This window comes from Ochotona curzoniae, unplaced genomic scaffold, assembly GCF_017591425.1.
Source record: "Ochotona curzoniae isolate NIBS_2020 unplaced genomic scaffold, NIBS_Ocur_1.0 patch98, whole genome shotgun sequence".
NCBI classification, from domain to species: domain Eukaryota; kingdom Metazoa; phylum Chordata; class Mammalia; order Lagomorpha; family Ochotonidae; genus Ochotona; species Ochotona curzoniae.
In genome coordinates, this window is record NW_024467081.1 from 49701 (window position 1) to 76299 (window position 26599).

Here is a 26599-nt window from a genome sequence, read left to right on the forward strand (position 1 = left end):
GTTGTTAGTACCTCCCAAAAGTTGATTCTACTCTTCTCCCCCTTCTAAATAGATGGAAACCAAGACACAAGCAAACAGAATAACTGTACAAGGCTACTAAATAAACACAGAAACCAATAATCAACCTTGACCTACCAAATCCAGAGCTGGTAGTCAGGTAGAGCATATGTGAAAATATATTTTTTTAAATCACATTGTGATAGTAATAATAGAAGCTTAAAACTCATTGTTCATTGAGAAAGTAGGCAAGAACTGCCAACTCATGAACCACAAGAAAGCCCATCTGCAAATCCATCTGAGAAGCGGAAGACAGAGCTAAACAACTTTGGTGAGAACAATCACACAAACTCCCACATTGCCTCTCAAGGAAGAAGGATAGCACACGTACTCAATGGAATTAGCAAGGTCACTCTGCACACTTCTCAGTTTCTGTATTGGCCAAATAAGTTATGTGATGGCTTTGAACCTACATTGAAATATGCAATGAAGAGTTACCTATCTGCAAGGTTACAGTATAGGGCTTTCTGACTACATGACATCCAACGAGATTCTTTTTCCTAAAGCAATGATGTGGGATTGTCACATGGCAGTAAAGCTCCCAATGCCTGCAGTAGTACACAAAAAAACTGCACTTGATAGTTTAAGCACAAACATTAAAAATTTATACACAAAATTATTCTGGCATCACCACTTAAGTCCTTAATTTTTATTTTTTAAACTTTATTTAGGGCCCAGCACAATAGTGTAGTGGCTAAAGTCCTCACCTTGAACATGCTGGGATGCCATATGGGCACCAGTTCTAATCCCGGCAGCCCCAATTCCCATCTAACTTTCTGCTTGTGGCCTGGGAAAGCAGTCGAGGACGGCCCAAAAGCCTTGGGACCAAGCACCGCATGAGAGACCAGGAAGAAACTCCAGGCTCCTGGCTTCGGATTGGCTCAGCTCCAGCTGTTGCGGCCACTTAGAGAGTGTATCATCGGAAGGAAGATCTTCCTCTCTGAATCCCCTCCTCTCTGTATATCTGTCTTTCCCATAAAAATAAATAAATAAATCTTTATTTATTTGAAAGAGTGATATAGAGGAGGGATGAGAAAGAGAAAATCTTTCATCTATTGGTTTGCTTCCCAGATGGCACATGCAAAACCAGGAGCCGGGAGAGTCTTCCCAGTATCCAGGTATTTGGATGCAGCGGCCCAAGCAGTTGGGCCATCTTCCACTGTTTCCCCAGGCACATCAGCCAAGTTGGACTGGCAGAAGAGCAACCAGGACTTGAATCAGCACCCACATGGGATGCCAGTACCACAGGCAGGGGCTTTACAGACTAAACCACAGTGCCAGCGCCAAGTCCACTGAAATCAAGCATGGCATCAATTCCCACCCACACCGAGGTAGGCCATGGAGTCGCTTCTCCCTAGGATCTGGATTACAACAGTTGACAAGTTTGCTAAAGAAAGAAAGTGGTGTTGCTTCATGCTCTCACGCTCAACAGCTACAGTGGCTGCCCAGCTGCGAGGACTACTCAAGCCATTTGCTCATGCACACGTAAGTAGCCCTCACTAAGGAGAGGAAATAGAAACACCAAGAAAATATCCCCAATTGGATCCTATATGGAGCCACATTTCCTCTTATGTATTAAACAGACTTTGTAACCATTCACTTACCAGATTGTTTTAAAAGGCTTATGAAGTACACAAACATGTGACAAACTCACTGGAGAGAGAGATGAAATAAACAAGGCTCTTTCCTGGATTTCTGGATCTTCCAGTATTAAAAGGTGCAAAAGGGCTGGTGTCCTGGTGCAGCACATTAAGCCACTACCCGCAATGCCAGCATCCATATTGGAGCACTGGTTCAAACCCCAAATACTCTGATTCCAATCCAGCTCAGCTCCCTGCTAATGTACCAGGAAAATCAGCAGAAGACAGCCCAGGTCCTTGGGCCCCTGGCACCCATTTGGGAGGCACAATTGGAGTTTCTGGCTCTGATTTCAGCTTGCCTCAGTCCCTACCACCACAGTGATTTGGGAAGTAAACCAATAGATGGAATCAGTCTCTTACTCTCGCTCTCTCTGGCCCCAAATAAATAAATCCTTTTTAAAAAGTAAAAAATGGGGCCCGGCGCGGTGGCGCAGTGGTTAAGGTCCTCACCTTGCACGCCCGGGATCCCATATGGGCACCGGTTCTAATCCCGGCAGCTCCGCTTCCCTTCCAGCTCCCTGCCTGTAGCCTGGGAAAGCAGTCGAGGACGGCCCAAAGCTTTGGGACCCTGCACCCGTGTGGGAGACCCAGAAGAAGCTCCTGGCTTCGGATCGGCATAGTATCGGCCGTTGTGCTCACTTGGGGAGTGAATCATCGGATGGAAGATCTTCCTCTCTGTCTCTCCTCTCTGTATATCCGCCTTTCCAATAAAAATTTTAAAAAAAATAAATCTTTAAAAAGTAAAAAATGTAGTTGGCATTGTGAAACAGCAGATGAAACGGCCACTGGTGATGCCAGCACCCCAAATGTCTGCCATTCCCAGACCTAGTGTTCTACTTTTGATCCCACTCCCTGCTAAAGAACCCAAGAAAGCGCCAAAGATGAGCCAAGTGCTTGGGCCTCTGCACTCACACGGGAGATCCAGAAGAAGCTCCTGGTTCCCAGATGCAGCCTGGCATAGCCCTGGCCCAAGCAGCCATTCAGGGAGTGAGTCAGTGGATGGAAGATACTGTTTTCTCTTTTTCTGTCTCCCTTCCTCTCTCTTAACTCTGCCTTTCTAGTAAAATTTTTAAAAATAAACATTTTTTAAATAAAAGTGTCACAGAGGCTAATTACCAACATCAGGCAACATAAGTCACCTCACATTTAATCAACTAATACCAAAGAATCTTTTGTTGCTGTTTTTGAGATAACATATTTCTAAGTTACATTACAGTCAAGAGTTTAATGCTTCTCCAAATGAGTTTAACAGGTAGAAAGCAAAAATAAATAAATAAATCCCTTATCTAATGAGGACATTGGCAAGGGCTATCAGCGAAAATCAAGTGGGAAGATGACCACTTCACCCAACACAGTATATTTTAAAGTTATCACAGATCATTAAAACTACAGTAGTAACATTTTTAATAACTGGTTTCATAAGGTTGTAAAACAAAGACTGGAAAAAAAAAACTATTTTGTAGCAGTGTTGATAAACAAGCATTTCTTCCTATTTTAGTTTAGTTTTTGTATTGCTTTTTATTTAAATTTAGTTTCCACACACAAGAGAGAGTATGTAATGTTTGCATTTCTGATTCTTACTATAGTCTACGGCCATACCACCCTGAATGCGCCCGGTATCATCTGATTCTATTTACATTCAATATGATGTCTTTCAGTTGCATTGATTTTGACGTAAGTGGTACAATATCATTCCTTTTTGCACCCCAGTAACATTCTAGTGTGTGCATACATCAACGCTTTCTCTAAATATTCATCTGATGATGGACACCCTTATTGATTCTATATTTTGGTTATTAAAAACAGTGCTGCTATAAATAATGGTACAGGCTGATACAACATGTTCATGCATTTTGGGTATGCATCCAGAAGTGGAACTACGGGATCACAGAGCAAGTCTATTTCCAGCTTAAAAAAATTATTTGTTTCTTTAAAAAGCAGAGTTACAGAGGAAGAAACAGAGAGAGGTTTTCCATTGAATCCCCAAATGGGTGGGTCAGGTTGAAGCCAGGAACCAGAATCTTCCTTTGGGTTTCCCACATGAGTGCAGGACTCCAAGCACTTGGGCATATTCCTCTGCTTTCCCAGGTAAGCAGGGAGCTGGTCACAAATGAAGCAACCAGGACTTGAACTAGAGGCATACAGATGTCGGCGTTGCAGGCAGCAGCCTAACTCACTACCCCACAAACCTGGCTCTCCGCATTTAGATTTTGCATTCCATGCTTGCACAAGGGCCATGCTAATCTTCACTGTATCATTCCCATTTTAGCACATGCGCTGCCGAAGCGAATACCCTATGGTTAGCTTTTTTAAGAATTCTCAGAATGTTCTCCACAGTGGCTGCACTAGTTTATTCTTGCCAGCAGTTAATAAGTTTGTTAAGTGTTTGCCTTTCTCTGCATGCACGCCAACAACTGTTACCAATTTGTCTTTCGGATTTTAGTCATTCCGTCAGGGGTGAGGTGATTACTCATTGTGACTCTGGCTTTCATTTGCCTGATGGCTAGTGATGCTGAGTTATCTTTTCGGATGATTTGCTGGTCCTTTATATTTCTTCTTCTGAGAACCGTCTACTGACAGTCTTGAGTGCACTGGCTGTGCTTCGTTACTGGTTTTCTAAGTTAGTGATACACTCTAGAGCACATATTATTGAATAGGTAGCTCACAAATATTTCTCCCATTCTCTTGACTGTCTCCACGCTCTGCTGACCATGTTCTTTGCTGTGCAGACACCCCTGACTTTGATAAGTCCCATTTGTTTGGTTCTACTTTTTCTCCTGTGATTTGAGGGCTGTGTCCAAGAAGTTATCTCCTACAACAATGACATGAAAATGCTTCCCCTATATTTTCTTGCAGCCATTTAAAAGCTTTGGATCTGAGTTGATTTTGAGTTGATTTTCATATATAGTGAGAGATAAGAATCTAATGCAGGTTCTTAACTACATTCTGTGACTTAAAGAGATTATCCTTATAAAATGCATGATCTGAACACTTTCGTCAAAAATAAGTTAGCTGCTGCAGGTATGTGGATTAATTTTTGGGTTCTCTGTTCATTCTATCGACCTATGTATTAACTGCTATGCCAGTACCATGCTGCTTTATTACCCAGCTTTGTATCATGCTTTGATGTCTATTGTGATGCCTCCAGCTTGATTATTTTGCTCAGGATTGTCTTGGTTGTTCTGGGTCTTTTGTGATTCCATAAAAATTGTAGGGTTTTTTTTTTCTAATTCTGTGAAGAATATCTGTGGTATTTTGACAGAGATTCCATTAAACCTGTAGATCATTATAAGTCATATGGACAGCTAAATGATATTGACTCTTCAAATCATGAGCAATGAATATCTTGTCTGTGTATATCTTGGATGATTCTTTTAATCAGTGATTCATGCTTTCAACATATGAAACCTTCACTTCTTGGGTTAAATTTATTTCTAAATATTTAATTTTTTGTGGTTAGCATGAATGGTAATTTTTTCTTGATTTATCTTTCAGGGAATCTATCACTAATATATTAGCATTTTTCACGTCTTTTTTTGTAACCTGGTACTACACTAAACTGGCTTGGGTTATGCCACGTACAACATCATGTCATCTACAAACACGGATAACTTAAATTTCTCTTTATCAATTTTAATGCCTTTTATTTATTTCTCCTCCCTAATTGCTCTTGCTAAAACTTCCAGTACTACATTGACTAAGAACAGAAAAAGCAGCCCTGACTCCAGTCACTGCGTGCACATGATGAGCTGGCCCCGGGACTGCATCATGTCCAGGGTCTGCTCCTTTAAGGGTGACTACAAAGGGGGAGTAGTCTCAGGATCCTGCGCAGGCATGGGGCCCACCTGCCACAATCACTGGGCAGCAGATGGCATTGAGCGACCAGCAGGCAGAGTCTGATGTCAAATGGCATGCTAGCCGCCCAGCCATGAGTTCTGGGTTTTGGTGCTTTGAATTGCTGCTTAGGTAGCTCCATGTTGAACCCACTGTGCTTCTAGGATGTGAATCAATCCTAAAGATTCCCAACGACAGAGTAACTTTTCCTTTGTAGAACTTGTTATCACCAAACAATGCTGACCACCAAACACCAGTCCATGCAAAACCTAAGACTCGGGGCTTGTCTAGCAGGAGCATATCCTAGTACCTGACATAATGATGGATCAGGAGACAGGTCACATTAGGCAGGGCCATGACATTAACTAGCACATGAGAGAACCATTTCTGGGGGTAGATTCTGTGGGGGATGTGTGGGCCAAACCCTGTGGAAATACTAGTCCCACTGGTTAGCTCAAGAGTTGGGGTGGTGATGGACTAAGTTAGGTGTGACCAAGGAGCCTGCCATCACTCACACATAAGGAACCAACAACAGTCTGGGCTGGTCAAGGCAGCAGCACCCAAATGTGCATCCTGAATAGGGTGTGGGGTGGGCTGGGCTGCAACGTTCACCAGCTCATACAAGGCCAAATGGAAGGCCAGACTGTGCTGGGCACTGGCCTAAAACCCACTGGCATGTATGAGAACTGGGTCTGGGAGTGGATCAAGTGGAGGAACTTGGGAAACTCCCCTGGCAACTCATAGCTCCCGCTGGTGAACATGTGGTCCAGACCTGGGGGTCAGACAAGCTGGGCAAGGTAGCTCCAAGGCTGGCCAATGTGTGAATTGGTAATGAAATGGGGTGTACCAGGCAGGACTGAGCAAACCTTAGCACACAAGCAAAATTAGAAACCAGGGTAGAACATAGGTCATGCTGAGCTAGGCTCTAACACCTCCTGGTCTGCATGAGCCTGGAATGCCAAGTCACAGCATCTAAGGCAAAGCCCAACACAGCTGAGTCAGAGCAACCACTGACATGCGTGCGATCTATGGCTGGGAACAGGCCAGGTTGGGGAGCTAAGGGGACACCCTAGCTGGGTTGAGGTTCCCACCGAGGAGTGAATGGGCTGGAATGGGGGCTGCATTCTGATCTGGATATGGCTGCAGTCTCTCTTGGCACAAGTGTGGACTGGGACTGGATGCACCAAGCCGGGCCAGACTCCAACACCATCTGGTGTTCTGGAGGACCAGGGTAGATGTGGGACCGACTAGACTAGGTCTCAGCCCCTACTGAGCCATGTGTGAGCTGTATGTGGGTATGGACGAGCCGTGGCTGGGCTGAAACATCCAACAGTAAGAACCAGATTGGGTTGAAGGCCAGTCAGGAAAGGCCACTGTTCCTGCTAGGACAGGAGGTGGACTGAGTAGGGCTGGCTCATGGACTTCCTGGTATGCTCAAAATCTGACATTGGAAGAGGTTATGATGGACAGGCCAGGGCAATTCCTCTGGTAGGACACAGACCCGGCAGATAAGCACAAGAGGCACGATAGAGAACAGCCCAGAACAGGCTATGGAAAATTTTCCACTACATACATTTGGCATGGGTTGGGGGCAGACCAGGCTGAATCAGTTCACGCTTTCCACTGGCGAATCCGAGCACCAGAACAGAGAGTGAGGTAGGCCAGGTTTGGTCATGACAAAATCCAGTGCACATTACGGAACACCAAGGTGAGATGACCCATACCAGATGTGGCCGCAGCACCCAACAGCACACGAAAGAACCAGGAAGGGAGAGAGCAAGGCTGGCAGAAGGAATATGGGGGTGTTCCCTTGCTGGACAACCACTCTCACTGAAGAGTGTGGGCTGGGATGGGGGCAGGCCAGGCCAGGCAGGGCTACAACACCTGTGGGCCTCATGTGAGCTAGATCGGAGAAAAGCCTGGATGGGCTGAATGTTCTGGCTGGTGTAAGCTACAATTAGAGTGTGTGAAGGTTGTTTGGGCTTAGCCATAGCATCAGCTGGCAGAAGCTGGCACTGGGGGCTAATTCTGTCAATTTAAACCACAGAATCACCTAGAGAGTGCGAAATCCGGGAGTGGTAATTGCCTGGAAGGGAAATAGTGGACTCCTCCCTCTTGGGTTATCACTCCCATGGTAGGACACAAAAACTAACACAGGGGCTGGAGTGGCTAGACAGAAAGGCATCCAACAGCAAATGGTGGGCTAGATAGTGGAGCTGGTTAGGTTAAACTAGTATTCAATGCCCATTGACAAGTATGAGAGCTGAATGGGATGTGGGACAGACTGAACTAGTCTGCCATACATACTGGCAAGCACTGGGACCAGCGCAGGGGGCAGGCCTGATGGGAGTTATTGTGGGTCGCTCCAACTAGGCTGCAGCTCCCATTGGCTTATGTGAGGGCCGAGTGTGTGCTGGGCAGAACCAGGCTGGACTGCAACACACATTGGTTCCAGTGGAAGACAGGGCTGGAAACAGAACCAACCCAGCAATTGCAACCACCAGTTGATTGGGGCGATGGAGTGTACTGGAACCTGTACTTGCTAGTACATACAACAATCTTTTCTGGGATCACCTCAGACAAAGTTTCTTTGGGGATCACTTCATCGAACTGCCAGACTCAGAACCCTAACCATGAAAAGACAGAGGACAGAACAAATCAATCAACTACCGCAATCATATGTTGGCTGTGAAAACTGGACAAATGGAGACTCTAAGGGGGATTGTGTCAATCAGTGGATTCTGCAGCAACCTCATCGTGCTTGGAATGGCAAGATTGTGGCAATTCATAACTGTTGAACTATCAAAACCACTTGAGCAAGACCCTCAGAGCATGCCCCACATTCGGGACCTGGGGAGGGTGGGAGACTGGGTGGGACTTCTCCCTTAAAATCCCCCTTTACCCCAGATATAGGAAAGAAACAATATGGAACTTTTAGTTTACCCATTTCCCTTAGCCTTTGAACCTTTTTACCCTAATTAACTATGTAAAGATTGTCAAAAATACAATAAAAAATGAAAAAAAACCAGTGAAAGTTGACATTGTTGTCTACATTAAGTAAGAACAGTGAAAATTGACATTTCCAGATCTGAGGCGAAACTTTTTCAGATTGGCTATTTGTCATACACAGTCTTTATAGCTTTGAAGCAAGTTCCCTGTATACCTAATTCATGGAGTTTCATTTTTTAACTATAAAGGGCTACTGAATCTTACCAAATGCTTTCTCTGCATCTCCTGAGATGACCATATGGCTTTTATTCCTTATTCTGCTGCTGTGATTTATGATGTTTATTGATTTGCAAATGCTGAACCACCCTTGCATCTCTGGGATAAATCCCACTTGATCATGATGTATGATCTTTTCTATGTGGTTTTAAATTTGGAAAATGCCAGAGGAGCAGGAGGTGTGCTGTACATCCCTGCTCAAAGCTGAGTCCACAGGTCAGCAGCATCAAGGTCTCGTCTGGGAGCTCAGCTCATCTCAGGCAGTCTCAGGTATCTCCTCACCCACCGACTCAAAAACAAAACCAGATGGGCTTTTCAAATGACCCCGATGCTCTATGAAGTTTGGAGACACTCCTGCTTTATGTATTTGATATTCCGTGTCTTCCCACCAGTAATTCCCTCCTTCAAATTGAAGGAGGCCAACTTCAAAACTGGAACTCAGCTTTTTCTAGAATACGAAGTACACTGTTTTAAAACTGAAATCTCTGAGGGATTTGTTTTTAATTTAAATCTAGAAAACATGATTCAAATGCTCAGCAAACTACATGGTCCTGCCTTTTAATATCTTCTAAGTACTCAGACCCTGGCCTGAAATGCTAAAGGATTTAAAAATACAGCTCTATTCATAGAGGGAAGAATGTTCTCCCTTAAAGCTTAATGTGCATTAAGTTGACCTTGCAAAGATGGAAACTTTTACTCAGAAGTTTAACTTGATTGCAAAACATAATAATAAAAGAACTATTAGACAGAATGCCATTAGAAAGAATGAAGATGGAATTCTCCCAACTTAGAAAGAGTTGCTGAGTTACGGAGTCATAAAATGTGAGCCCAGAAAAGACCTCAGTGGCTACCTCTCAGCTCTGTCTCATTCCTAAAGAAACTTGCGCAGTACCTCAAATCTAAAACACCCTTCCTCAAAGAGCCCTCAGTGACTCACATTTGTGAACTGAGCCATCCACCTATGTTTAAATGTTTGATCTTCTGATATCTGCCAAATATTCTATTATCATACTTGTTCCTTTACAAAGGTCAAGCATTAACACAATGTTAAACCTCACACCAAACAGTATTGTACTAGCTATGTGTCGCATAACGTACAGTGAGGGCTGCCTTAGGAGAAAGGGAACCTCTGACGTGGTGGGGGAGGCTCAGGCAACATTCACATGCCTAGATGGAACCTTGGAGATGTGCAGTTCCAGGCTGTCCTTCACAGCATAGATACAGCTGCTAAGAGTCAGGCACTTTGGTCAAGGTCATAATGCAAGTCTCTCTCTGAACTAATATCCAAAACCAGCATTCTGTCAGTATCATGCCTCATAGCTCCCCCTGAGCACCCCTCCTTCTGGCCAGTGCTGGTTAGGTCAGGCTCCTAGGCAAAGCCCATTAGCTGTCCATTAAAATCCATTATCCTCTTCTTCTATAGCAAGAGAGCCAGGTCTGGTCACAGTTTCCTAGTCTTTTGCAGTTAGTAGTGGCATAGCAGCTGAGTGTGTTGAATGAAATATTGTCAGAGTGATGTGTGACTTGAGAGCCCACACCTTAATAGGCATGTCTCCCACACACTCTCCCTCCTGTTCCCAGACAACAACATCACAGTGAGCATGTGCAGGAACCTGGATCCCTCAACCATCTGAGTATCACAACCACCATAAATCTAGAAGCCTCACTTAAACTAGAAAAAGAAACTTGACTTTTCTTGCAGGATCTCAAATCAATACAGTGTAAAACCAACATAATATAACCTAGGTGGAGGTAAATGAACATGATGCTTTCCTACTAAAAACACAACTATCTCTTTACTTCAGCTCCTTGGCCCAAGCCAGTGTCTTGTACATTCAAACAGAAATACAGGCAGACATCAATCAGACATTCAGGTGCCAAACAATTTGTTAAAAATTCTGCACACATAAATCCTCACAATAACTCTATAAACTACTCAGTTTACAGATGAGAAAGAAAATGAGGTTTACAGGGATAAATTAAGTCATATCATTAAGTTAGCATTGAGTAAAATTCAAACTTAGACATGACAGCCTAAAACTAATGTGTTTTCTAAAAATTATTTTATTTTTATTGGAAAGTCAGCTATACAGAGAGAAGGAGAGACAGTGAGGAAGATCTTCCGTCCATGGATTCACTACCCAAGTGGCCACAATGGCAGGAGCTATACCAATCTGAAGCCAGGAGCCAGGAGATTCTTCTGAGTGCAGGGTCCCAAGGTTTTGGGATGTCCTTGACTGATTTCCCAGGCCATAAGCAGGGAGTTGATGGGACGCGAGGCCACCAAGACTAGAACCAGCACCCATATGGGATCCTGATGCATACAAGACAAGGACTCTAGCCGCTAAGCTACCACGCTGGGCCCAAGCTAATGTCTTTTTTAAGATTTGTTTTCCTTAAAAGGCAGAGTTGCAAAGATGCAAAGAGATGCAGAGAGAGAGGTGTTACATCTACTGGTTCACTCCCCAGTTGGCCTCAACGGCTAGAGCCGAGCCAATTTAAAGGAGTTTCTTCCAGGTTTCTCACATGGGTACAGCAGCCCAAGGACTTGGGCCATCCTCCACTGCTTCTCAGGTCATTTCCAGTAGGAAGCTGGAACAGAAGTGGAGCAGTCAGGACTAGAACTAATGCCCATATGCAATGTTAGCACCACAAGCAGAGGAATGGCCTGCAATAACACTGCACCAACCACACTAGTGCCCTTGCTTAAAATAAATATTCCATGTGTATGTATGTGTGTGTGTTGATGGACAGAGATGAAGTGAAAGAAGTCAATGTGGCAACTAGATGTAGTAATCAGAACACTGGCCTAAGAGACAAAAGACCAGAGATTCCCACAGGTCAGGACTGTGGACAAGCTACTTCGTGTCTCAGGGTCTCAGTGTCTCCTAAATAACACACATCACCTGAATCCAAAGACCTTTAAAGACACCGCAGCACAAGTCTGGGTCAAACACGCAAAGATCAACCTGTGCTCGCTCACTACCACCTACAAACCCATGCTTTCATTCCCAAAGCAACAAAAGAGAAAACCCTGCCAGAGAAATCAAGGTCACTCCATTATGGAAGTCAGGACAGAGATTCCTCAGAGAACTGAAAATAGATCTGTCATGGGACCCAGCCATCCACTCCTGCATATGGGAATTATTTGCACTCCAAAATTTATAACAGCTCAACTCACAGTAACTAAGATATAGAGAAAAATCATTGATGTTGATTCCATCAATGGCTAGAGAAAGAAAATGTGGTATTTATTTTTTATCCATTTTATGACAATCTTTACATAGTTAATTAGGGCACAAATTTCAGGGGCTACAGGAGAGTGGGTAATACCATTATTTCCACATTGTTTTTCTTTCCTATATCTGGGGTAAAGGGGGATTTTAAGGGAGAAGCCTCACCCAGTCTCCCACCCATTCCAGGTCCCTGATGTGGGGCATGCTCTAAGGGTCTTGCTCAAGTGGTTTTGATAGTTCAACAGTTATGAATTGCTGCCAATCTTGCCTTTCCAAGCACGATGAGATTGCTGCAGAATCCACTGATTGACACAATCCACCTTAGAGTCTCTTTTTGTCCAGTTTTTCACAGCCAACATATAGTTGCAGTAGTTGATTGATTTGTTCTGTCCTCTGTTGTGGTGCCAGGTATCCTCTGAAGGTTCCTATAGACTGCCATATCCACCATCTGGTTATGCTCTCCACTGCTCTGTCCAAGCCTCTAAGGAGGCTTGGCTCTTGCACTTGCATTTCATGGAAGACAAAGTGAAAGTGTGTACTTGCAAGTACAGGTTCCAGTACAGTCCATCGCCCCAATCAGCTGGTGGTTGCAATTGCTGGGTTGGTTCTGTTTCCAGCCCTGTCTTCCACTGGAACCAATGGGTGTTGCAGTCCAGCCTGGTTCTGCCCAGCACACACTCGGCCCTCACATAAACCAATGGGAGCTGCAGCCTAGTTGGAGTGACCCACAATAACCCTCACCAGGCCCGCCCCCTGCCCTGGTCCCAGTGCTTGCCAGTATGTATAGCAGACTAGTTCAGTCTGTCCCACATCCCATTCAGCTCTCATACTTGTCAATGGGCATTGAATACTAGTTTAACCTAACCAGCTCCAATATCTAGCCCACCATTTGCTGTTGGACACCTTTCTGTCTAGCCACCTCAGCCGCTGTGCTAGTTTTCATGTCCTACCGTGGGAGTGATAACCCAAGAGGGAGGAGTCCACTATTTCCCTTCCAGGCATTCCCATTCCCACTCCCGGATTATGCACTCTCTAGGTGATTCTGTGGTTTAAGTTGACAGAATTAGCCCCCATTGCCAGCTTCTGCCAGCTGATGCTGTGGCTAAGCCCAAACAACCTTCACACACTCTAATTGTAGCTTACACCAGTCAGGACATTCAGCCCATCCAGGCTTTTCTCCGATCTAGTTAAAATGAGGCCCACAGGTGTTGTAGTCCTGCCTGGCCTGGCCTGCCCCCATCCCAGCCCACACCCCCCAGTGGGAGTGGTTGTCCAACAGTGAGAGTGGTTGTCAAGCCAAATGTATGAAGTGGAAAACTTTCCATGGCCTGTTCTGGGCTGTTTTCTATCGTGATTCTTGCGCTTACCTGCTGGGTCTGTGTCCTGCCAGAGGAATTGCCCTGGCCTGTCCATCAGAACCTCTCCCAATGTCAGATTTTGAGCATACCAGGAAGTCCATGAGCCAGCCCTACTCAGTCTACCTCCTGTCCTAGCAGGAACAGTGGCCTTTCCTGACTGGCCTTCAACCCAATCTGGTTCTTGCTGTTGGATATTTCAGCCCAGCCACGGCTCGTCCATACCCACATACAGCTCACACATGGCTCAGTAGGGGCTGAGACCTAGCCTAGTCAGTCCCACATCTACCCTGGTCCTCCAGAACACCAGATGGTGTTGGAGTCTGGCCCGGCTTGGTGCATCCAGTCCCAGTCCACACTTGTGCCAAGAGAGACTGCAGCCATATCCAGATCAGAATGCAGCCCCCATTCCAGCCCATGCACTCCTCAGTGGGAACCTCAACCCAGCTAGGGTGTCCCCTTAGCTCCCCAACCTGGCCTGTTCCCAGCCATAGATCGCACGCATGCCAGTGGTTGCTCTGACTCAGCTGTGTTGGGCTTTGCCTTAGATGCTGTGACTTGGCATTCCAGGCTCATGCAGACCAGGAGGTGTAAGAGCCTAGCTCAGCATGACCTATGTTCCACCCTGGTTTCTAATTTTGCTTGTGTGCTAAGGTTTGCTCAGTCCTGCCTGATCCATCCCATTGTATTGCCAATTCACACATTGGCCGGCCTTGGAGCTACCTTGCCCAGCTTGTCTCACCCCCAGGTCTGGACCACATGTTCACCAGCGGGAGCTATGAGTTGCCAGTGGAGTTCCCCAAGTTCCTCCACTTGATCCACTCCCAGACCCAGTTCTCATACATGCCAGTGGGTTTTAGGCCAGTTCCCAACACAGTCTGGTCTTCCATTTGGCCTTGTATGAGCTGGTGAACGTTGCAGCCCAGCCCACTCCACACCCTATTCAGGATGCACATTTGGGTGCTGCTGCCTTGACCAGCCCAGACTGTTGTTGGTTCCTTTACCTGTGAGTGATGGCAGGCTCCTTGGTCACACCTAACTTAGTCCATCACCACCCCAACTCTTGAGCTAACCAGTGGGACTAGTATTTCCACAGGGTTTGGCCCACACATCCCCCACAGAATCTACCCCCAGAAATGGTTCTCTCCTGTGCTAGTTAATGTCATGGCCCTGCCTAATGTGACCTGTCTCCTGATCCATCATTATGTCAGGTACTAGGTTATGCTCCTGCTAGACAAGCCCCGAGTCTTAGGTTTTGCATGGACTGGTATTTGGTGGTCAGCATTGTTTGGCGATAACAAGTTCTACACAGGACTCAAAGGAGGCTGGTATATCAGTCTTACCCATAAAGATCATCTGGTCCCTCTCCTCCAACCTACCAGGTCTCAGTACCCTTGCTTACCTTCAAAGGAAAAGTTACTCTGTTGTTGGGAGTCTTCAGGATTGATTTGCAACCCAGAAGCACAGTGGGCTCAACATGGAGGTACCTAAGCACAATTCATAGTCCCAAGACCCAAGAGCTCACTGCCTGGTGGGCAGCAGGTGGAGCCTGGTGCCAAATGGTGCACTGGCCCAGGGACAGCTCACCATGTGTACACAGTGGCTGGAACAGGGCTACAAGCATGAAGACGTACCTGGACTGGAACCTACCAGCAGCTAACAGGATGCTGGTTTTTAACCTCTAGACCCCAAGGCTGCCCCCTCCCAATCCCATCCACCACATGATGTTGGCGGTGGGTGATGCCCGAGTACACACTGTTCTCCAGATCTGAAAATGTGGTGCGCATATATATATATATATATACTATGAAATACTACCCAGTTATAAAAATGAATAAAATGTTGTCTTCTGCAACTAAATGCTTAGTAAAAAAAAAAACTGTCCCAAAAAGACAAATACAGGTTTTCTCTGACTAGTGAGCACTAGCAGGCAGAATACCAAAAAAACTAATTTTTAGGGACAACATGACATTCTAGAATTTGATTATTGTGTTCAATATTTGCTTACACTTGTGAGGAATAGTAATTTTCATTTTCTACTTGCTGTTTGCTGATATCTTTACCTAATGTAGTATTAGCCTGTGATTATGAAGTGAAATGAAAGCATGTCATTGTAAATATTTTTTTAAAAAGGAAGACAAAAAGAGGTTGGCTGGAAAACATGGGCAGGAGGAGGTGTAGGGTGGGTGGTATCACTGCACTCCTAAATCTGTTTTTAAAATAAAACAAATATTATGGTTAGGAGGTCATTAAAAGGAAGAAACCAAAAGTTGAAACAAGTAACATAAAATAAGCTGAATATGGGCCCATCATGGTTGCCTAGCAGCTAGAGTCCTCACCTTGCATGCACCAGGATCCCATGTGGGTGTCGGTTCACATCCTGGCTGCTCCACTTCCCATCCAGCAACTTGCTTGTGGCCTGGGAAAGTAGTCAAGGATGGCCCAAAGTCTTGGGATCCTGCACCAGCAAGGGAGACCCAGAAGAAGCTCCTGGCTTCAGATCGGCTCAGCTCCAGCTGTTGCAGCCACTCGTGGAGTAAGTCAGCAATGGAAGATCTTCCTCTCTGTCTCTCCTCCTTTGTATATCTGACTTTCCAATAAAAATAAATAAATCTTTTTTAAAAAAAAAAATAAGTTAAATAAGCTTAAAAGTCAAATCCATGAGTTTCAGAATGTTCTGGGTTAATTATCCTTTTCCTATTCAAATCTAGTTGTTTGACTACCTGTTCCATCACTGTTTTCTACTGCAGGTTTGCTCAGAAAAGTGTAAAATGTAAAAAGCCTGGGAATGCTAAAACATAGACCACAGAATAGAAAGATGGGACACATGAAGAGGCCCTATGAACTCCTCAATTATGGGTGAATCCTAGAGCAGGAACCTTAAGGCTGAGTGCGTGGTGAGAAATGTACAAAGGGCAGACACTTCCAAGGGGACAGATAACCCATCGTAAAGACACTGGGAGAAGGGGATTGCAATCCCCAGGAGACGGCTACACTAACACAGGGCATGGCTGAGCCTCCTGAGGAAAAACACGAGAAAGGCCCTTCTGGTGCTTCACATTTTCCAGGGTGTGTATAAACTTGGGTGTGATGCCTGTAGTCAACCCTCTGCAGACCAGACAATAGATCACTTTGCCAAACACTTGGTCCAAGCCTGTGCAGTGAGACCACTGTGAAAAGCAGCGAAATATTTCACAGGAGTCTGCACGGATGCTAAATCCCATCAGCGAATGAGCTTTCATTTTAAGATCAGCATTAAGAACCAGTTCCTTTCATTAAGGATACATACCCAAGGTCTAAGAACATAGATTCAGAACGTGTCTTCAACCACAGCGTGTAGCTAGAGCTCCAGATGAACTATTGGAAATGGCTCCACTAATGCTTCCCACTAATCATCTCAAAAATACCTTGTAAATACCAATTCACACCACATCACTCAGCACAAATACACCACCAAAAGCCCTGCGAAGCACTAACTCTCTCTGTGCAGACTGTTTATGGGGAGTTTAATGACTGCTGGAGTCTGTGGACTCTGCCCAGAGCCAGTGGTTATTAATGCATAGGGGAAAAAAATGTGATACTCTGGTTCATCTTTTCAGAGGTAGCACATCCTTTGATGTGTGCAGAATACAAAACCCTGGATGCTACATCAGAAGGGAGCTGGCTGGTATTTCTGAACGCACTTGTGGACTCTTCCGTTAAGAGCTTCAGATTCCCAGAGACTGCAAAGCTCCACAACAGATCTGTCGGGTGGATGCTTACAGTGTTAAGCCATGTTGTCAACACACAGACAACAACGTAAAAGGCAATAAATACTCCCTGCATCTTCACACCAGCTCACTGGATTAGAGTCTGTGTTAATCAATACCAGATTCCTTTTTTGAGTCTGATGAATATGAACCCAATTTAATCTTTCCTGCCACTTTTCAAAGCCATATTTTATTCACTCTTTCATGTGTCTGCCTGCATTGAAAAGACTTAATTCATCTCCAGAGTTCCCTTCACAGGGTAGTAAAAGCAGCATTAACGAGCCACCTTTGCTGTTGCTGGCACATAACTCTTTGTCACAAATGGGTAATAGCTTGTTCTTGCTTTGTACCCCCACTGCACTAATTTGCCTCTTTAGCCTAACTCTGCAGAACTGGCAGAAGACAGTTCACTCCTAGTAGTTTTCTAAAGACTTACTTAAAAGGCAGAGTTACAGAGACAGGAGGAGAGAGACACAGCGAATCTTCTATCTGCTGGTTCACTCTGCAAAAGGCTACAGCAACCAGGGCTGAGCCAGGTCAGAGCCAGGTGCCCAGAGCTTCTTCTGGATCCCCCACATGAATCAAGAGTCCAAGCGCTTTCCATCATCTTCAGCTGTTTCTGAGCTTTATTACGAGAGAACTGGGTCAGAAGTGGAACAGTTGGGACTTGAACCATCACCCATTTGGGATCCCAACACTGCAGACAGACGCTGCTATACAATGAGCCAGCCCCTGGTCCTAATTTTAACAAATAAATAGACTAACTTCAGCAAAGCCCAACTAAGATGGGGCAGGGGCATAAATATTGTAAAACCATTTGCCCCTCAATAATTGACAGTCCTCCCAAACAGCAATTGGACCACAAGACATCAGAGCATATGTGAACCTTAGACACTGATAATGATGACAAGGAATACCTATGATATTGATAACCATTGAGCTGTACCCAGTGAATATTTAGAGGTATAAAAATAAGACAGCTGTACAGAGAATTTCTCAGTACTTCTCAGGGGAACAGCATTGTTGTATCGCAGGTAAAGTCACCACCCACAATGCCATCTTCCCATATGGGTACTGGTTCATGTCCTGGCTGCTCCACTTCCAATCCAGCTTCCAGCTAATGGCCTGGGAAAACCAGCAGAGGATGGCCCAAGTAATTGGGCTCCTGCTACCCCCTTGGGAGACCCAGATGAAGCTCCTGACCCCTGGCTTCAGCCCGGCTCAGCCCTGAGTATATGCTGTGTTTCAATCCCATGCCGTTTCTCCATGACACGTATGGCCAGGGAATGCTCAGGAAAGAGTCTGGCTAAACCTTTTCAGCCACTGGACTCTTGCTGGCTCTGTCCAGGCATCCAAAAATCTCCTCAATGTGGATCAACTGTCCAGTGTAGAATCCTCCGTAAACATGTATTCATGGCACAGGCCCAAAATACTATCATTTTATATCATTCCTTCCTTCCAGGTATTTCAGTCCACAAAATTTGGCAAACCCCCCCCTCCTACTGGTAACAACCACATCTAAATTCCCTAGTGCCTTGCTCAGCCCACCTCACTGGCTGCCGTAGAACCAATCATTTCTGACATCAGGACTGAAACTGCTGTTTTCTGGTTCACCTGGTCCCCCCTGGAAAGTCAGATTCTGATCCACTGCCTTCCTCAAGACAGGATGCTTCTGAGAGCAGGAGCCAAAACAACAGGATCTGGCACCCACTGAACAGAAGACTGGAGATACAAAACAAAACAAAACAAAAAATGTCAAACACGCTCCAATTTACAAGTGGGTGAGGCTGTTCACATATTTGAGTCTTCATAAGAAGTTACTGGTGGACAGAAAAGCATTGCTGCAGCATCACCGTCAATTTGAGATGAATGACTCTCTTTGGAGCTGTGGTGGACACCAAATGCACAGCATATGCGGCAGTCTTTAACTGCAGAGAGGGTGATCAGAGAACGAGCCCAAGGTGGGGGTGAATGCTGGAATCAAGCCTGGCTGGGCCATTGGCTCCTGTGACTCATTTACTCCTCCGACCTAGTGAGGTCACTTTATCAAAGAGATGTCACTTTTATCCCCACTTTATCAAAGAGATGAAACTAGGGTTCACAAAGGTTGTTTTCCAAATCACTCACTTAACAAATGCCAAGCCAAAAACAGCCCAGATCTGTTAGATAACAACACTTGAGCTCAATGCCTCAGCTATCTTACTTTCCTGAGAGAACTTTAGTAAAAGCAGATGCCAATAACAGGGAATATAATCAAATGACAAAGGAATATAGAATCCGGAGAATCAAGATGGCGGAATAGGGTAAGGACACGTTTAAATGGACAGAGAAACATTTAATCAGGATGAAGCAGAGAGGACACATTCCAGGAAATAGGAGAGGAGAGAACAACAGCAGAGGGGTACCTGGAGACTGACAGACACAGGAAAGCAGCAGACACAATAGTGTGGTGTTGCAGTGACTGATACTCCAGTGGCATTCAGCTAACAGCGATCTGAACTCCACCAGCAGCCAGAACTCCACCAGCAACCAGGTGGGAAGGGACTTTCACTGGGAGCTTGGGAGACAAAGAACTGTCCATCCTGCTGGTCCATTTGATTTGACCAGGAGCAGAGACAGAGCAGCAGATCCCAGACAGGCAGTGCGAGAACAGGGTGGATTTCACAGCTGAGTCAGCCCCCTAAAGAAAAATTGGGGGTGCCATTTTGTGTAAGGAGGCAAAGACAAGAGAAAGGACTGAGCATACACTGAGCTGGGAGTGAACTCAATTCTGACTCAGTGAACTGCATCAACATGGCATTCTACAGGTTCCACCCAAGACAGGTCTGGACAGCATTCAGATCTGACAGCCAAGAGATCAAGAACTCTACATCAGGCACCATTTTGTACAATGTGGCAATAGCTTTGGGACTGCAGGGGACAACAGTGAACTGCGCATGTACTGAGCTCGCGAGAACTCACTGAGCTCAGTGGATTCCACTGGTCCTGCAGGAAAATAATGCTGACTGTGGCATCGTACAGAAGTCCCAGAAGGTGCAGAAAGAGAAGCTGGGTTTACAGCTGTATTTAATGAAATAATAGGGGAAATTTTCCCTAATCTAGAGAAAAATTGGGAAATAACACCCAGGAGGGGCACAGAACTCCCAACAGGCTTGACCGAAAGCAAAATTCACCATGGTTCATGATAATTAAGCTCTCTTCAATTGAACATAAGGAAAAGATCCTTAAATGTGCACGTGAAAAACATCAATTGACATATAAAGGAATGCCAATTAAACTCACAGGAGATCTCTCACAGGAAACTCTACAGGCCAGAAGAGAATGGAGCAACATATTCCAGATTCTAAAAGAAAAAAATTGTCGGCCTAGGATAACATATCCAGCAAAGCTTTCTTTTGTCTTTGAAAATGAAATAAAATTCTTCCACAGTAAAGAAAAGTTAAAAGAATTTGCCTCTCCTAAACCTACGCTACAAAGGATACTTCAAGATGTTCTCTTGACAGAGAAGAGGAATAGCACCTACCAAAACCAAAGGCAAATGGGAAGAACATCCCAGTAAAATGACAACAGAAGACTAAACCAATGAACAACCCATTCCTAAAATGACAGGACCAAAATACCACCCATACATATTAACTCTGAATGTAAATGGCTTAAGCTCAATCAAACGTCATAGATTAGTAGACTGGATTAAAAAACAAAACTCATCTATTTGTTGTCTAGAAGAGACACACTTCACCAACAAAAATCAGCGGAAACTATATTGCATGGGATTTGATGTTTTCTGTTAGTTTCATCTCTTCAAAACACTTTCTTCTGATTAAATCATTCAATGACTCATAGATCATACAGTAGCATCATTTTCTTCAAGAAGGTTCTTGATTTTCTTTTTCTTTTCTTTTGTGATACATTAGTCATTCAGTAACATGTTATTTAATTTCATGGTGTTATTAATTTCTTTTTTCTTCTGTTGTTGATTTTGTATTGTGGCTCTTCATTTAAAGGGATGTACAGTAGCTGTGTAATGGAGACTGTCATATCTAGTAACATGTTATTTAACTTCATGGCATTGTAAATTTCTATTTTTATTTCTATTGTTGATTTTGTATTATAACTTTTCATTAGAGGGGATGTATGGTAGCTGTGAAACAGATACTAACAGATACTAACATCCAGATGTGAGGATACAATACAGTATGCATTTCTACTTCCAGACAAAGATGGACTTACAATGAAACTGTTTACTATATCTTGACAATAGGATTCATGCCTTAGTCCATGCCTGCTATGATGGACATATGACTGTGTATGAAGAACTATACTTTACTAATGATATAGAGGAACTAGGCAGGGGGAGAGGGGGGAGAATTGGGGCTGGGATAAGGGAAATTCCAGGAGCCTTTGGAACTGTACCATAAAATGATAATAATAATAATAAAATGTATTTTAAAAAAAAGAAATATAGAATCCAGGGAGAACACCGTGGCCAGCTGAGTCCAGCACTGCAACGTCCGGCAATGGAAGAACCAAAAAATAGGACAGTGACAAATGGTGGGAATAAGTGCATGTTAAGAGGGAGCCATATGCCTAGGTACTATGCTAAGTGTTGTAGCTGTATTAACTCTTTCCATCCCTGCAGCAGCCTCCAGACACAAGCCCATTTTAGTGATATACATAAGGCACAGAGAGGTTAAGCAATCTGTCTACACAGCTAGCAGCAAGTGAGTTGTGGACTTGAACTCAGGCAATCTAGCTTCAGAGTCCGGAAAGTCAGCGCCTTCTGGGTGATCAGGGAAGCACCCAGCAAGGACACTTTCACTTCTAGGCAATGAACACTTGGGATGGAGAAAAGGAAAGCAAAAATTGGGGCAAAGCAGGTGAGTGTATTACTTCCCTAAGGCTGTCACAGCACACCACAAACTGGGCAGCTGAAAGCAACACACATTTATTTCCTCGGTCCTGAGACGTTCAAGTCTGAAACCATGGAGCTGGCAGGGCTGAACTCCCTGCAGAACCTCCAGTGAAAGATGGTTCCCTGCCTCTTTCAGGCTCCGGCAGTCCTAGACAGCATTTGGCTTGTGGTGACGTAATGGCAATCTCTGCCCGTCTTAATACAGACTCCTTACTCTGTGTCCGTGTCCAAACCTCCCTGTTCTCATGGGGACACCAGGCACATAGGAATAGGGCCCATCCTAATGAGCTCATGGTTAAGTTGACTACATCTGCAGAGACTCTATTTCTTAAAAAAAAAAAAAGGGTCAAGTTCATATTTACTGAGGGGCAGGGCCTCTCCCTATCTTCCTGGGTTAAAGGGGGCACAGTTCAACCCATAACTGCACCCCTGGGTTCTGGGCTAGGGGTCCTGTGGGGAAAGGGGTTAAAGATAAAGATTGGAAAGATTATTCATAAGCCCTATTAAAATAATATATCTTCAAGGATCAGTAGGAAGGCCATAGTTCTTTCCAAATAAGTAGAAAATTTGATTATCTGCATCCCAAGAAACACTTGCCAGGTCTGGCCTATCATTTTTGATATTCTGCTTTGATTTAATGAGTCAGAGAAGGACACAGCCTCCCAGCCTTTGCCAGGAACATCCTGGTACTGTCATCCATCACAGCTTCCCAGCTCATGTCTGCCCTAATCAATAAGAAAGCAACACCGATGCCCACATCAAGCTGCACAGTTAACTTTCAATCACACAGACTGACAGTGGCACACAGTTGTGTAAACACTAAAACTAACAAACAAGAGCTTCCTACCAGACTGGAACGTGGCCTGAATTTTTCCTGATATTTCCCTTGGTCAATTAGAAACATGGCTTGCAACCTCTCTGCTTATAGCAAATATAGGTAGTCACACCGGAAGGCAGCCTAGAAACAGCCAGATGGGAAAAGAGAAGACAAACTGGAAATAAATGGCTGCTGTAAACAATATACACAGCCTTTTTTAAAGTATTTTTCCTATTTTCCATGATATATTTTGTATCCCCCACCTTGAGCCAAGAATTAGAAGTGTTCACTGTCAACAATAGGCTGATACAACATGAAAAACACAAGTACAACTTTAGTTTAAGCATTCCCAGTACTAGACTAATCACATTTGCCACTGACAATATGCATATGTCCATCAACTCCTTCCAAAGCATTTCTTCCAAGGCTGACAATGTAGCATTGTGAGTGGAGCTCCCACCTCCAATGCCAGCATCATCTGTGGATGCTGGTTTGAATCTCAGCTATTCCACTTCCAACACAGCTCCCTATGATGTGGAAACACAGGAAGCAGCTCCAGTCTCCTGACTTCTAGCTTTGGCCTTGCCTACACCAGCCACTGCAGCCACTTGGAGAGTGAACAAAGAGGATGGAAATGTGCCCCACCCCCAACTCTACCTTTCAAACAAATAGAACGAATCTTAAAAAAAAAAATCCACTCCTTACTGACTCATTCCTGATTAGCTTAGCATAGCATCATTATATGAGTGGAAATTTAGTTATAACTCTAAACAGAAACACGAACAAAAGATGAGCACTTGGTCAATAGCTGTTTGAATGTTCCTAATGTCATGAGACACCCTTGACCCTCCTTGTCTCTGTTATTTTAATTCATAATCATTGGGCTAGTGTTGTGGTACAGCATACTGTCACCACTTGAGATAATGGCATCCCATATGAATGCCAACTCAAGTGCTGGATTTCATGCTTCCAATCCAGCTTCGTAGTAGTGCTTCCGAGAAGGCAGCAGACGACAGACCACATATTTGAATCCCTGTTACTCACATGGGAGACCACGTTGGAGCTCTCAGCGCCTAGCTTCAGCCTAGCCCAGAACTGGCTGTGGTGGCCATTTGAGGAGTGAACCAATGGAGAGAAGCTCTCTCTGTGCATGCGTGCACGTGTTTCTTACTCTGCCCTCCTCACCCCCATCACTATATCTTTCAAATAGACAGCTTCTTAAAAATTCATAACTACTTTATTTACTAAGTAAAGATGATACAGTTCCAGCAAAAGACAACATTCTTAAGCACCAAAACTACTCTTAAAACACACATCTAGGTAGCTTAGTGGTTGTAGTCCTCGCCTTGCATGCACCAGGATCCCACAGGGGCGCCAGCTCGAGTCCCCCATTTTCCATCCAGCTTCCTGCTTGTGGCCTGGGAAAGCAGTAGAGCTTGGCCCAAAGCCTTGGGACCCTGCACCCATGTGAGAGACCCAAAAGAGCTCCTGGCTCCTGGCTTCAGATCAGGTCAGCTCCAGCTGTTGTGGGTGGTAAGCCAGCAGAAGGAAGATCTTTCTGTCTCTCCTTCTCTCTGTAAAACTAACTTTCCAATAAAGATGAATATAAGTCTTAAAAAAAAAAAAAAAAAAAGCACGGCTACTTCTAACAAATGAATGTTGTTCTATTGAGCCAGCAAATCAAACACCATCATTTATTCCAACAGTAATGCTAAAGCTTAAGATTTAAAAAAAAAAAAAAAAAACTATTATTGCCTACAATTGCCATCAAAGTATCTCAAACAATCCTTCCTTTGAATTCATAAAATTTACAAAATTACTTTTACTGCCTGTCATTTATATGATATTGTACTGGATGTCATTACCTTTCTGAAATATTCAAGAGTAAATAAGAGCAAAATGAGACAAATGATACTGTTGATCAAACAGGGTAATGCCATTTGAGACCAAAAACATTTCACAAGAACAATATCCTGCTCGCCAGCCATGTACTCTTGTGGGCCAGCATCCTGATGCAGCAGGCTAAGCACACCTTCAGTGCTGGCATCCCCCAGGACCGGCGGAGTCTCACATGCAGCTCCTGCTGATGCACTGCAAAGAGGAAGATGGAATTCTTGGGCATCTGCCCTCATGTGGGAGACCAGAAACGTGCAGAAAATCCCATAGTCCCTCTACTTCCCTGAAAGGCCTTTCCCACATCAAGGAGGCAAATTCACCAGGCTACCACACAAGGGTACCCCTGTACCAACCTTCCATTTCCCATCACTTCTTCCCTTCTATCTCTCATTCAGTGAATGATGAAGACTTCTCTGCAAAGAGGACTTCCTGGTATAGAAATGGCACATCTGTGGCCCACTAATGGCAGTGATCTTTTCTATGTCTTAAAGACGCTCGAGTTGGCACTGACAATGCTATCACCCTGGCCTAAAACTGATACTTTACTATGGACCTTCTGGATGAAAGGAGAGGGCCACAACCAGTCGTGTGACTGCTCCAAGAGAGATGCTGAGGTCAGCACAGCTAGTCTGTGTCCCCAATCAGGTCCCAAGGTCCTCCTAGGTATTTGAAATGCCCTTCAGGGTGGCAACCAGGTCCATGGGAAGAGCGGGACTGGAGGCTGACCTGGCATCCACAAGTCTGCGAAATAAAAACACACAATGGAGTCAAGGGTAGGTGTCAGAGACAGGGGGAGTCCAGTAGGATCTCAAAGACACTACAGAGAGCACAGACTGAGGAATACAGACTGCTGCTGAAGGCTCCACAGCCCCTGTAAATGCTTGATGTTCTCAATCACAAGTCCCTTCAAGTCCTGACATTGGCCCAGGAAAAGGTAAGGAGCCAGAAACAGCCACAAAGGCTCTGGTACCACACAGCAGCTGCTCACGTGCTACTGCACGTGCTCACCACTAATTATGAGGCTGTTTTCTTTCATCTCATCAATGTGAAGTCCCAAGCCAGGAAAGTCCTGCCCCAGCAGCCCCCTCTAGATGACTGGGGCTCTGGTGCCTCTGAACAGCTGCTAGCACAGAAGAGCTGGCTTCAAGTCGACAGGAACAACCAGCACCTTTCCATCTAGGGAAGGCAGCTCACTCCCATGGTCTTCTGAGCAGCTGCCATGAGCAGTTGAGGGCCTGTGTGGACACTACAGCCTAGCCTCCTTATCTAGCCCACTTAGCTGGCTGGCTGGCATCTCTGAACACTAGACACATTCCTTCTTTAACTTCCAATGCAAGGTTGTGGGCTCAGGACCTTCTTTTGGTATCCTTTGCCATAACAATGCAGGTCCTGCAAAGTGGGGGACCTTGGCATGCTATGCCTTGTTTTTTGTTTGTTTGTTTGATTACCTTTACATAGTTGATTAGGGCACAAAGGGTCAAGGACTACAGGAAAGTGGGTAAGACCACTGTTTCTACATTCTCTCTGTCTCTCTCTCTCTCTCTGTGTGTGTCTCTGTCTCTCTCTCTCTCTCTCTTTCTGCATCTGGGGTAAGGGGGAAGATTAAGGGAGAACCCCACTCCAGCCTCCCACCCATCCCAGGATCCCTGACATGGGGCATGCTCTGAGGGCACTACTCAAGTGGTTTTAATAGTTCAACAGTTCTGAATTGCTGCCAATCTCGCCACTCCAAGCACGATGAATCTCTACAGAATCCACTGCTATGCCTTGCTCTTAACAGTATTTCATCTCCAGAAGCTTTTCAACCCTTGTTGAGAGTCTTGCACAATCAATGATTCCACATAAAATGATCACTAATTTTATGAACTCTCCAGACAA

The 26599-nt window shown here is 44.8% G+C and overlaps 1 protein-coding gene and 1 non-coding gene across 2 annotated transcripts in view; both read right to left on the reverse strand.

Moving 5' to 3' along the window:
• The window catches only part of LOC121168293 (armadillo-like helical domain-containing protein 4), a 117128-nt gene that overhangs the window by 39662 nt on the left and 50867 nt on the right, over positions 1–26599 (reverse strand). The window lies entirely within an intron of this gene.
• LOC121168294 lies at positions 3881–3986 on the reverse strand. The gene has a single exon (XR_005885714.1). It is a non-coding gene; the product is annotated as a U6 spliceosomal RNA (small nuclear RNA).